The sequence below is a fragment of the Elephas maximus genome, chromosome 9, assembly GCF_024166365.1.
Source record: "Elephas maximus indicus isolate mEleMax1 chromosome 9, mEleMax1 primary haplotype, whole genome shotgun sequence".
Taxonomy (NCBI): domain Eukaryota; kingdom Metazoa; phylum Chordata; class Mammalia; order Proboscidea; family Elephantidae; genus Elephas; species Elephas maximus.
The window spans coordinates 100,260,134-100,267,756 of record NC_064827.1 but is presented as its reverse complement, the minus strand read 5'-3'; positions in this window follow the sequence as shown (position 1 = coordinate 100,267,756).

The following is a 7,623-nucleotide window of genomic DNA, read 5'->3' as shown; positions in this document are numbered from 1 at the left end:
TAGTGCTGCCGTAACAGAAATACCACAAGAGGGTGACTTTAAAGAATAGAATATTATTTTCTGAGTTCTGGAGGCTAACTGTCCAAACCAGGGTCTCAGCCACGTGATTCCTTCTGTGGGGCTCTTCCCTAGTTTCTGGTGACTATGGTCAATCCTTGTTCCTTTGCTTTAGATGGGTGCTTACATGGCATCTGCCTTCCCCCCCCCCCCCCCCCCCGTGTGTGTCTGTCTATTCTGCTCTTTTTATAACTCAGAAGTGATTAAGTTTAGGATTCACCATACTTTGGTAGGGAACCCTGGGGGTGTAGTGGTTAAGAGTTCTGCTGCTAACCAAAAGATCAGCAGTTCGAATCCACCAGGTGCTCCTTGGAAACCCTATGGGGCAGTTCTACTCTGTCCTATATGCTCAGTATGAGTCGGAATCAACTTGATGGCAACAGATTTGGTTTTTTTGGTTTATACTTGGGTATGGCCTAATTGGAAACCCTGGTGGCATAGTGGTTAAGAGCGTGACTGCTAACCAAAAGGTCGGCAGTTCGAATCCACCAGGCACTCCTTGGAAACTCTATGGGGCAGTTCTACTCCGTCCTATAAGGTCGCTGTGAGTAGGAATCAACTCCACAGCAGTGGGTTGGTTTACGGCCTAATTAATATAATAAAAGAAGAGTCCTATTTCCAGAAAGGATCACATCCCCAAGTACATGGCCAAGACTTCAATACATATTTTCTGGGGACATAATTCAGTCACAACAAGCCAGTGTTTTACCTTACATGTATACTTTCCTATCTTGGTTTATGCTAGCTTCTCTGCCTAGAACCCTTAACCCTCACAGCCCCTGATCAAGGGCACTGATTGTCTTACGTCTAACTTTCCCCTTCATCCTCAATCCTTCCCCAGCTTCCCCTGCAGTATTCTCTTTAAGTCCTTCCTCATGGGTATTATAGCCCACCCTCAGGCCACACCAAACTAACCCCACTTTGCCTTCCACCCACTGACAGGTCAGACCAGCCCCTTTCGTGTCCTCTGTAGGCAATGCATTGCATTCAGCTGATACCAGTGGAATCTTCTACAGGCTCAGGCTTGGAAGAGGAATGAATTGTCCTTCCAGGTAAGTGTGACATTGACTCCTGATAGTCTCTCTCCACCAGTGTTACTGAGGGAAGGAACCCAGGGGCAAACACAAGTGGTCGCTAACATAATTCATCATCTTCCAGAGAGGCACATGGTTTGGTGAGTCTGAGGACCCCCGTCTCTACCCACACCCAACCCATGGAGTAATGCTTAGAATTGCTCTTGTAAGCGCAGCTTTAACCCAATACCTCAATAACTCTTCCTGGCTTTACAATCCTGAAGGTGCACTTGTTACTTCCCTGGGCTGGTTTCCATTTTACAGAAAAGCCACATTAACTCATGGAAACGACTAGGATGGTGACTGGTATAGAGTTCAAACCATGTCTCGAATCACCTAGTCGCTGCCTGGTGAAAGGGTGGGAGCTTTGGTTCATCCCACCCATGAGGAATAATTTTTCCTAGGTAGTGCAAGTGGTTTGCTTTGTACTACTAACCTAAAGGTTGACGATTTGAACCCACCTAACAATACTGTGAAAGAAAGACCTAGTGGTCTGCTTCTGTAAAATTACAGCCAAGAAAACCCTATGGAGTACTTCTACTCTGTAACAAATGGGCTTGCCATGAGTCAGAATTGATTGGATGGCAATGGCTCTGGTTTTTGGTTTTGGTGCATATTTTATAAGGAAGCAGTTGACCAAAATTATATAAAGTCATAAAAAGACCTAAAGAGAAAGGAAGAGAAAGAGAGAGAGAGAGAGAAAACCCCTGGTAGTGAATTACCACCACTGCACTTGATAAATTAAGAGTCCCAATAGGATCATCGAGTGTGTGAGCACCTCAGGAGAGCCCAGATGGTGTTACTCACCTTATCTGACTCTCTCTCATTGAATTAATGGAGGATTTAATTTATATTTTGAACACAGAATTGAAACATTCCTATGCATAGAATGATCCAATAAAAACAACTTCATTGCTACACATTACACAAGACTGAGATATGGCAGATCTAAAACCTTTCTATGGATCCTGTGCACATTTTCATGAGAACAGAGCAGGTGAAAGATGAGTGTTTCTGTAAAGTGGAAATGGCTGGCATATGCACAGGCATTTTGTAAGTACTGCAATCTTCACAAATATGCAAAATATTGGCTCAATGGTGAGAAGTTAATTATCCTGTTAAGATTCTGTTGAAGACCTAATTTTCTAACTTTGTAATTTTCTCTTTCTCTTTTTTCTTTACTAAAATAGAATCCTTGGAATTCCTAAATTCCAGACTCTGTGAGTCAGTGATAAGTGCCCTGGATTTTCTGAACTTGTTTTTAATGCAGAAGGATAGAACAAAGTCTGAGATCAAATCCTCCAATCTGTACTTGATTGTTAACAGCTTTGCCACTGACCCAGCATGTGATCCTGGGCCCCTCACTTACTCTCCTGGCACCCGTGTTCCTTCATCTGGAAAATAAAGGTATTATAAAAAGAGCTCCCTCCCTCAGAGGGCTGCAAGGAAGAATTGTGATAATTCATTTCCCTCAATCAGAGCCAGAGTTATTTGTTGTTAGGTATGGTCAAGTCTGTTCTGACTCATAGCACCCCTATACATAACAGAACAAAACATTGCTTGGTCCTGTGTCATCCTCACAATCATTGCTATGTTTGAGCCCATTGTTACAGCCCCGTGTCAATCCACCTCGTTGAGGGTCTTCCACTCTTTCATTGACCCTCTACTTTATCAAGCACGATATCCTTCTCCAAGTGTGTTGATCCCTCCTAATAATATGTCCAAAAGTAAATGAGACAATGTGTTACCATCCTTGCTTCTAAGAAAAATCCTGGCTGTACTTCTTCAAAGACAGATTTGTTTGTTCTTCTGGTAGTCCACAATGTATTCAATATTCTTTGTCAAGTCCATAATTCAAAGGCATCAATTCTTCTTCAGTCTTCCTTTTTCACTGTCCAGCTTTTATATGCATGTGAGGTGATTGAAAATGGCTTGGGTCAGGTGCACCTTACTCCTCAAAGTGACATCTTTGCTTCTTAACACTTCAGAGAAGTCTTTTGCAACGGATTTGCCCAATGCAATATGTTGTTTGATTTCTTGATTGCTGCTTCCACGGGCATTGATTGTTGATCCAGATAAAATGAAATCCTTGACAACTTCAATATGTATCCTGTTTATCATGATATTGTTGATTGTTCCAGTTGTGAAAATTTTTGTTTTCTTTATGTCGAAGTGTAATCCTTACTGAAGGCTATGGTCTTTGATCTTCATCAGTAAGTGCTTCAAGTCTTCTTCACTTTCAGCAAGCAAGGTTGTGTCATCTGCATTGCAGGTTGTTAATGAGTCTTCCTCCAATCCTGATCCCACATTCTTCTTCATATAGTCTAGCTTCTCTGACTATTTGCTCAGCAATCTTGAAGAAGTATGATGAAAGGGTACAACTCTGGTACACACCTTTTCTGATTTTAAACCACACAATATCCTCTTATTCTATTCCAGTGGCGCTTTTTGGTCTATGTACAGGTTTCTCATGAACACAATTAAGCTTTCTGGAATCCCCATTCTTTGCAATGTTATCCATAATTTGTTAAGATCCACACAGTGAATACCTTCGCATAGACAATAAAACATACATAAACACAATTCTGGTATTCTCTGCTTTTAACCAAGATTCATCTGAGATCAGCAATGATATCCCTCATTCCATATCCTCTTCTGAACCTGGCTTGAATTTCTGGCAGTTCCCTGCTTATGTATGGCTGTGGCCATTTTTTAATTATCTTCAGCAAAATTTTGCTTGCATGTGATATTAACCGTATTGTTCAATAACTTCCTCATTCCGTTGGAATATCTTTCTTTGGAATTGGCATGAATATGAATCCCTCTCAGTTGTTTGGCGAGGTATCTGCCTTCCAAATTCCTTGACATAGACAAGTGAGGGCTTCCAGCATTATGTTCATTTGTTGAAGCATCTCAATTGTTATTCTGTCAATGCCTGGAGCATTGTTTTTTGCCAATGCCTTCAGTGCAGTTTGGACTTTTTTCTTCAATACCATTGGTTCTTGATCATATATTACCTTCTGAAATGGTTGGACATTGACCAGTTCTTCTTGGTGCAGTGATTCTGTGTATTCCTTCCATCTTCTTTTGATGCTTCCTACATCACTGAATTTTTTTGCCCATAGAATCCTTTAATAATGCTACTTGAGGCTTGAATTTTTTTCTTCAATTCTTTCAGCTTGAAAAATATCAAGAGTATTCTTCCCTTTTGGTTTTCTAACTCTAGGTCTTTACACATTTCATTATAATACTTTACTTTGTCTTCTCGAGCCAATCTTTGAAATCTTCTGTTCACCTCTTTTACTTCATCATTTCTTCCATTCACTTTAGCTACTCTACTTTCAGGAACTAGTTTCAGAGACTCTTCTGACATCCACATCCATTTTTGTCTTTTCTTTCTTTCCTATCTTTTTAATGACCTTTTATTTTCTTCATGTATGATGTCCTTGATGTCATCCTACAACTCTTCTGGTCTTTGTCATTAGAGTTCAATGTGTCAAATCTATTCTCGACACGGTCTCTAAATTCAGGTGGGATATACTCAAGGTTGTATTTTGACTCTCCTGAACTTCTTTTAATTTTCTTCAGCTTCAGCTTGCACTTGCATATGAGCAATTGATGATCTGCTCTGCAAAACTCCCCTGGCCTTGTTCTGACTGATGATATTGAGCTTCTCAACTGTCTCTTTCCACAGATGTAGTTGATTTGATTCCTATGTATTCCATCCAGCCATGTACACCTATAGAGTATGTTGTTGAAAAAAATGTATTTCTGAAGAATAAGTTGTTGGTCTTGCAGAAATCTGTCATATGATGTTGTTTCTATTATCAAGGCCATATTTTCTGACTACTGATCCTCCTTCTTTGTTTCCAACCATACAGGATATTAATAAAATACAAGCAATGAAGATACAGATTCTTATGGATTGAAAATTATGTGTTGGAAGTCTAACCCTTATACTTGTGGATGTAATCCTGTTTGGGAATAGGAATTTGTTATGTTAATGACACCTATCCGTGTAGGGGGTGTCCTAAAAGTAATCACTTCTGAGTTATAAAAAGACCAAATTAGACACAGAGGAAGCACAAACTAAGGGAAAATGGATGCCATGTGAAGATGGTCTAGAAACTGATTGAGAAAGGTGAAATAGATAAGGATCCTTCACATAAACAGAAAGAGCCTTCTCCAAAAGCCAGTGCCGTGATTTTGGACTTGTAGCCTCCCAAACTGTAAGAAAATAAGTTTATGTTCTTTAAGGCCACTCACTTGTGGTATTTTATTGCAGCAGCACAAGGAACTAAGATACAGGTGTTTTAGGATTCTTAAGATAATGAGCTAAAGTACTGTTTAGTTTTCAAATATGATGACAGATATTTCAAAACTTGGATGCTGTTAAACCTTAAACTGGAAAGAAGGTTCTCATGGGAAGTGTGTTGGGTAGTGTCAGGGATTGAACTGTGTCCCCCCAAAATACCTGTCAACTTGGCTAGGTCATGATTTCCTTGAATTATTGTCTACCATTTTATCTTCTGATATGATTTCCCTATGTGTTGTAAATCCTATTACTAGGATGTAATAAGACAGATTAGTGGCAGTTATATTGATGAGGTCTACAAGATTAGATAATGTCTTAAGCCAACCTCTTTTGAGATATAAAAGAGAGAAGTGAGCAGAGAGACGTGGGGACCTCATACCACCAGGAAAGCAGTGCTGGGAGCAGAACATGTCCTTTGAATCTGAGGTTCCTTCACTGAGATGCTCCCAGACCAAGGGAAGACTGATGACAAGGACCTCCCTCCAGAGCCAACAGAGAGAGAAAGCCTTCCCCTGGAGCCGGCACCCTGAATTTGGACTTGAAGCCTACTAGACTGTGAGAGAAAAAATTTCTCTTTGTTAGAGCCATCCACTTGTGGTATTTCTATTATAGCAGTCCTAGATGACCAAGACAGGTAGGGTGTCTGAAGAGCCTTGGAGCTGACTGCATGAGCCAGGAAAGCCGCTAACTCTGCCAATCTTTCATTTCTCCATTTTCAAAATAAGGAGTCAGTCTTCCTTTGGCTAAGTTTCTCAACAGGCCAGAAGTTCAAAGATTTCTACCATAATGAAGAGTGTCCTCTTTTCTTCCATAAACATCAATAGAAATGGCTTTATTTTACCTTATAGCTCACTTCTTGGAGGCCAAGTATTCAATGGTAGGTTAGAATTATTTCCATGTATACCAAGTTGGATCTTTTTTCAAAAGAAAATACTGACTTTGTTTTTCTCATTATAAAATAAATTCCACATTACAATGACAGAAATCTATTATTTTACTTGTCTTGTGATAACAATTTCATATAGTTTTCTCCATGGTTTTATGAGAAGAAAAACAAAAGCATGTATTATTACTATTAATATTTTAATAGTAACAGGTTTACACTATATACTTATTTTGCAAATTATTTTTTCCTTAGGAACCCTTTCTTGTCAGTAAGTATAGATGTATCTTGTTCTATTTAGCAGTCGTGTCATGTTTTTTTAAGGAGTCTGTACCATAATTTAAGCATCCTTCTGATAATTTTATTTTGGCTCATTTTCCCCAATCACGAATTTTCTGTTAAGAACATTCTTCTATCTACATCTTTGCACAAATGAATGACTATGGCAGAAAAATTAATCCGAGATAGGAGCTTAAGATCATATTTTAAGATGTGTTTTGGTTTATGAATAAACCCACATGTCAGTATCCACATCTTATTAAAATACAGCACAACATGCTATCCTGTGTGGCAAATGAAGGATATATAGAACCTAAGTTATTACATATATTAAAAACCTAATTAGCCATTTGTCTCAAAATGATTATATATATTTTTAAAATGTCTGCCTCCTTTGTTTGCTATAAATATCCATTTAAATACATAAAATATACTAAATATCATTTGTCTGAATTCCATCAAGCAAATCCATTGGAGCACGACGGCTATATAAGCAGTGGAGCAGAAGGCCATGCTATTACATGGATAAATGGTCTGGAGTTACTGAAGCAAGAGAAAAACAATCATGGTGACATGGAGTTCTGAGCACGCTGAGGCAGCCATGTTTGGGGGGAGGGGCAAGGAAAGGGAATTGCTCTTAAATAGGAAAAGCATGATTCCCATGATAGTCCATAAAATCCAGTGTACATGTTTACTTTAATTCAGAGAAATTGTTCTGCTATCTGCCTATCAAATATTTTAAGCTCATCAATAAGTTGTAGTCATTTCCCCAACATATATACCGGAAAGTTTTATGGGATGATTTTCTTCTTCTAATCACCCAAAGGTCTAATGGGGTAGTTGGTCTGCTTCCCTAGTAAAATGTAAATAGCTTTTGCCTCAGGTCAAAGTGAAGTCAGCTGCCCTATGAGGAGTTCATCTGTGACATCCACAATAGCTGTCCAGTCTCAAGAGGTTATTTGAGATTAGGGCTTCTGACAGGAAAATGGATAAATAAACACATACACACAGAGCAA